Source organism: Eucyclogobius newberryi, unplaced genomic scaffold (assembly GCF_026437365.1).
Source record: "Eucyclogobius newberryi isolate DKJ021-1_F unplaced genomic scaffold, fEucNew1.0.hap1 SCAF_5, whole genome shotgun sequence".
NCBI classification, from domain to species: Eukaryota; Metazoa; Chordata; class Actinopteri; order Gobiiformes; family Gobiidae; genus Eucyclogobius; species Eucyclogobius newberryi.
The window spans coordinates 33,887,621-33,893,620 of NW_027316167.1; positions in this window are offsets into that span (position 1 = coordinate 33,887,621).

Sequence of the window (6,000 nt, forward strand, 5' to 3'; positions counted from 1 at the left end):
TATGGTAAACACTCTGGCTCTTTCCTAAAACCCACCCACCGTTTGAAAGCTTGGCTCATTGGCTAGAATAATATGTCAATCAAAATCTTCTACGTCATCTTTACAAGACGCTATGTGCATGTAAACAAGATTAACGCGTGCGTCGGAAGCTGCACTTTTTTTTCCCGGAGGCTGTAAAAAACAAACCCGTGGACAAAAAAAAACGTGGATCATTTCTTATGGACGGAGAAATGCGCCGGACGAGCGTTTGTTGTGAATATTGTCACAGAAGAAAACTTTGTTCACTTGACAATATCTCGAAATCTGATCACTTCAGGAAAAATACAAGTGGATATTGTTTTTCAGTGGATTATTACGGACAGAACGAGTCCACTTACTGAAGGATTGAACGCAGATGAGTCCGTCATAATTCGCAAAACAGGTAGGAAATGTTGATGAAAAGTTGAGACTTTATGACAAACTATTGGTAATTGCTTATTAGGGCGTATTATTGGTTACCCCCCACGAGTCCGAAGGTTCGCTAGTCCGAAGGTTCGCTAGTCCGAAGGTTCACAAGTCCGAAGGTTTTAAAGCAGTGGTCCCCAAACTGTTTGACTCGAGGGCCACATTGGGTTCTAAAATTTGGCCGAGGGGCCGGGCCAGGAAAATATGGTGTGTTTGTGTGAACTAATGCATTACTATAAATTACACGCAAGATTTGACCTGTAACTTGTAACAAAGCAACAAATGCAAGGCTCAATGTACAAATTGTTTTCCAAATACATTAAATAATGATTAATTTAATCACATTTCAGTTGAATAAACACAGCAGGAAAATTGACCTTGTATTTCAGTGGGAACAGTGTTGTTGATCTCCCTGTTTTGCATCAAAGTCTGGTGTAAGTTTTGTTGTGGCAATTCTCAGGATCGATCCTTTGGTGTTGGTCAGTGAAGCTGGATCTGTGACGGGCTTTGTTCATGTTCATGACACTGAATGTCTCACATATGAAGGTCGAGCCAAACAAGACCAGCATCTTCTGTTCGTCCTCCGGAGGTTTTGTTTCATTCAGTGAAGCATAAAAGTCGTTAAGTTTAAGAGTGTTGGACGTTTTTTTTATTTTATTTTTATTTCTTATACCCATAAATGATCTAGTAGTAACAGCATGGAATGATTAATATCCATAAATAAAAAATCTTAATAAATGTCACCAGAATATGCAAACATTTTGACTTTAATGTTACATTTTTGCACTTCTGTCCTTCTCATGTCTCCAGTGGTTGGACACTTTGTCCAGGTTTATGCTTCTTTTGCTTCTTGCTGTGACTTTATGCTCATCAACTTCTCCAAAATGTGCCACTTCAAGACCATTTCTGGATGATATTATTCATGAAACTACCGCACCTGTCATAAACAGCAGGTGCCCACGTCGTAACATGAGATATTTACACATAAACGCAGTAGTGATGCGTCTTTTAAACCGGGGGTCTCGTGGCGCACCCCGTGGTCCTGCTTAGTCCTGCTTTAGACCCGCTTTAGAACAAATCACAGCTGTCTCTAGTGTCCCCTCTGTATCCTCTGTCCTTGATGGGTCTGTGTGGCTGATTTACCTGTGTCTTCACATCAGGATCATCTGCTCCTGAGCTCGTACTCATCGAGTGAGTGTTACGTTGTGACATGAGATATTTACACAGAAATATGGTCCAGATAATGATGCACATGTGTCTTTTGACTCGTGAGTCAGGTCTGGCCAAGAAAGTCTCATTTACACAATAGTGACACGCCAGTGTCTATTGAACGTGCGCCTCGGGCCGCGGTCCACTCTGCGGGACTAATAAGGCTAATTTCTCAGTAAATATGATTCTGATTGTAATAAAACACATAGCGTTTTGAAACTAAAAATGTAGAGAACACGAGAACTTCTACTGTCCACAAGATCTACAGTGTGTCAAACACTTGCGCTTCCTGCTTGATTTGCCCCAGTGGCCGTTTGTGGTGAATTTTATTTTCTGCGCGCCATAGATCTTATGTGCGAGCAGTGCGCAATTGCGCAGGCGCAGCTTAGAGGGAACAGTGCCATCTCTTGGGGAAATGTGAGCATTACAGGCGAAAGGGAAAATGAACAGCCAGCCACAGTATCGTGAGTTTGACTCCGACATTTGCTAAAAAACAATATTCTTTTAAAATATTTTTTAATATAACTTGGACAAGCTTGGCGGGCCGGATTGAAAGGCCCAGTAGCCGTAGTTTGGGGATCACTGTTTTAAAGGTTCGCTAGTCCTAAGGTTCGCTAGTCCGAAGGTTCGCTGGTCCGAAGGTTCGCTGGTCCGAAGGTTCACTGGTCCGAAAGTTCTCTAGTCCGAAGGTTCACTGGTCCGAAGGTTCACTGGTCCGAAGGTTCGCTAGTCCGAAAGTCCCTCATAGGGCTAAAGTGAAGGTGCAGACGGCATCGGGATGTAGTCAGCCTGTAAAATGCGCACGAAGCACGAAGACACGCACTGGGGCTCGTCACAACGTTTTGTGTACCAACTGCTCACAACTATACACAGCAAGTTGTACTGTGTATATAAAATAACAAGGGAACATATCGAATCCTCCGCTTTATGCCCTCATTTGATCATAAGAAAAATGCGTGAACAGAATCCTCCACTCTATGCCTTCATTTGATCTTAAGTATAGAAATATGCGTGATCCGATCACCGTAGCATTGGTAGTCAAAAAGGAAATTCAGATCGCCAAGACGGGAGTGTCTACAGAGCCACGGCGAGCAGCCGAAACTGCTATACTATTTCGTGCCGCGGCTCCTGAAACGGCTGGGCTATTTGAGTTAATTCATTCATTAATAATACGATAAGGAGCTCAGGCTATGCACAGAAACAAACAAGTCGGTTATGGAAAATACGTGAGTTTAATCATAAAAAGTGCATCAACACTAGAAAAGTCTTAAAGGTGCCATAACATGCTTTTTTTCACGTTTCGTAGTCTATCCTAAGTGTATAATTGATAATAATAAGGGTTGTGCAACACCCTTAACATAATAGTTAAGAAATATCACCCAGACCTTGGACCCCCTCACCAACCCGGAAATGCAAACGGCTTGGTTTGATATTCGCCCCCACCCTTGCGAGTGAGAAAGAGTCTACTTTGAGACTGAATAAAAACGTGTTGATTCTACAGCGTGCGCAGAACAGATATATCTATATATATATATATATATATATATATATATATAAAAGTCTTATGTCCATCCCCCCTTTGGGATGGTGACGCGTGCTTGCCCTTATGACGCGGTCTTGCCCCACCGCCCGTCAGTTTGGAGATTCGAGGAAAGGAGATAGTCTGTAATATAGCTAAACACTGCGGGAATCAATCAAAAAAACACTCTGGGTACATATATGAAGCACAAATAGCAATGTAAGAAGGTTAAAAGCTCTGAAAAGTCGATTTTGCATGTTATGGGACCTTTAAAAGCCAGTGTGTAGGGCAAAGGGAGGCGAGGAGAGCCCGCTGCGCGGACACATCTTTGGTGAGGAGAGCCGCGAGTAGAGCCCGCTGCACGGACTCACACCTTCGGACTAGCGAACCTTCGGACCAGTGAAACTTCGGATTTGTGAACCTTAAAATTTCTGGTAAATTTCGGACCCGTGAACCTTCGGACTAGTGAACCTTCGGACTAGTGAACCTTAAAATTTCTGAATTTTCGGACTAGTGAACTTTCGGACCAGTGAACCTTCGGACTCGTGGGCAGCCACCGTATTATTAAATGTAAATCAATGATAAATTCGTTTTGTTGAGAAAATAATCTTTAAAATGATGTAAAAGTGATGATGTAATAGAACTTCTAAAGTATGGTTTTCGCCCACACGGGTGGGCGTGAACAGGTTAAATAATTTATACAGTATATCATTGCATATATCAGTCACAAAGAAGTCTCCCTTTCTCTGTCTTTCTCTCTTTTTTACAAAAACTATATAGCGTAAAACACATCCACCATCAATCACAACATTCTTCTGCAGAGGTTAGAATGTGATGTAGGTGTTGGAGGAACAGCCCTCAGCTGGTTTAAATCCTATCTATCTGATAGGTACCAATTTGTTAATGTAAACCAGAGCTCCTCACCTTGCTCTAAAGTAATTTACGGCATCCCACAGGGATCAGTACTCGGTCCAATTCTGTTTACTCTTCATATGCTGCCATTAGGCAACATTATCAGAAAGCATGGCATTAACTTCCATTGCTATGCAGATGACACTCAGCTGTATTTATCAATGAAACCTGATCAGGGCGATCAAGTAGACAGACTTAGTACTTGTGTGAAGGATATAAAAACCTGGATGACACTTAACTACCTGCTTCTTAACCCTGAAAAAAACGAGGTCATTGTGCTTGGCCCTACGCATCTACGAGACGCTCTATCTGAGCAGATAGTCACACTGGACAATGTCAGTGTAGCCTCCAGTTCTACTGTAAGAAACCTCGGAGTCTTTTTTGGCCAGGTGCTCTCATTTAAAGCACATATAAATCAAGCCTGTAAAACAACCTATTTCCATTTGCGCAACATAGCCAAAATCGGAAGAATCCTGCCTAAAAGCGATGCTGAAAAACGTATCCATGCATTTGTAACGACTAGATTAGACTACTGTAACTCCCTGCTTGCAGCGTGTCCTAAAAGCTCCATAAAAAGCTTTCAACTGGTTCAAAATGCAGTACATTACGCCGGTGCTGGAGTCTCTTCACTGGATCCCCGTCGAGTTTAGAATCAAATTTAAAATTCTACTCCTGACCTACAAAGCCATAAATGATGTCGAAGTTTAGTCTATACAGACTGCGAGACGCAAGGATCGTTCTCAAGGTCTTTATTTGATGAAAACAGGGAAAAACAGGCAAAACAGCAGCATGTTGTTCGTCTTGCAGCTGAAATTCGACTCTTCACAAGATTTAGCTGTGTTTTATAAAGCTGTTGCTTGGGTCTGATAAAAATGGCCTGACCTTCGCTATGACAGCCGCTTTGATTGTTTAGACTAGTCCACAGATAATCAGAAAATACACAGAATAGTTAAAATACACAGAATAGTTAAAATACACAGAATAGTTAATTGTGACACATATGCAGCAAGATCGTCTTGACTCATGATAAGTAGGACACAGATATGACAATAATTTGATCAATATCAACAATGACATGGCCCCAAACTACCTCAAAGATGCTATAGAACCATATCATCCAAACTGAGCTCTTCGCTCTCAAAATGCAGGCCTTCTGGTGGTGCCAAGAGTCTCTAAAAGTACTGTAGGAGGTAGAGCGTTTAGCCACCAAGCGCCTGTGTTATGGAATCAGCTCCCGGCCCATGTTAAATATGCCGACAAAGTCTCTTCATTTAAGTCCAGGCTTAAAACGTTCCTCTTTGAAATCGCTTATGGTCAGGCCAGTTTGGAACATAAATATAAACCTACAGCTTCAGCTATGCTGCCCTAGGAGTAACTGTGCTGGGGGAAGTATGGCAGCTTGAGCACTATCCTCTTCTTCCTACTTATTCTATCTAACAATATGTATTTTTAATCCCATTTGCAATCTGTTAACCGCCTTCTTTTTCTTTTTCTCACTCCTGAGGACCTGTGGACCCAGATGCCCCTCTCCTGGTGAAGTGGTCCCTGCCCCGTATGGACGGTCCTTCATCTGCCTGAAGAGTAGGTCCAGCTCGACTCTGACACTCCCTTATCCGCCTGAAGAGTGGGTCCAGCTCGACTCTGATGGTCCCTCATCCGCCTGAAGAGTGGGTCCAGCTCGACTCTGTTGGTCCCTCATCTGCCTGAAGAGTGGGTCCAGCTCGCCTCAGACGGTCCCTCACCTGCCTGAAGAGTGGGTCCAGTTCCAGTCTCCCTCGCGTCCGTCTGTCCGTCTGTGAGAGTCGGATCTCTCCTTCACTGGAACTCCTATAGGTTTCTACTTTTTCCCAAGGAGGTTTTTTGTAGTTTTTCCTGGCCGAGAAGGAGGGTCTAAGGACAGAAGACTCGGGGACATC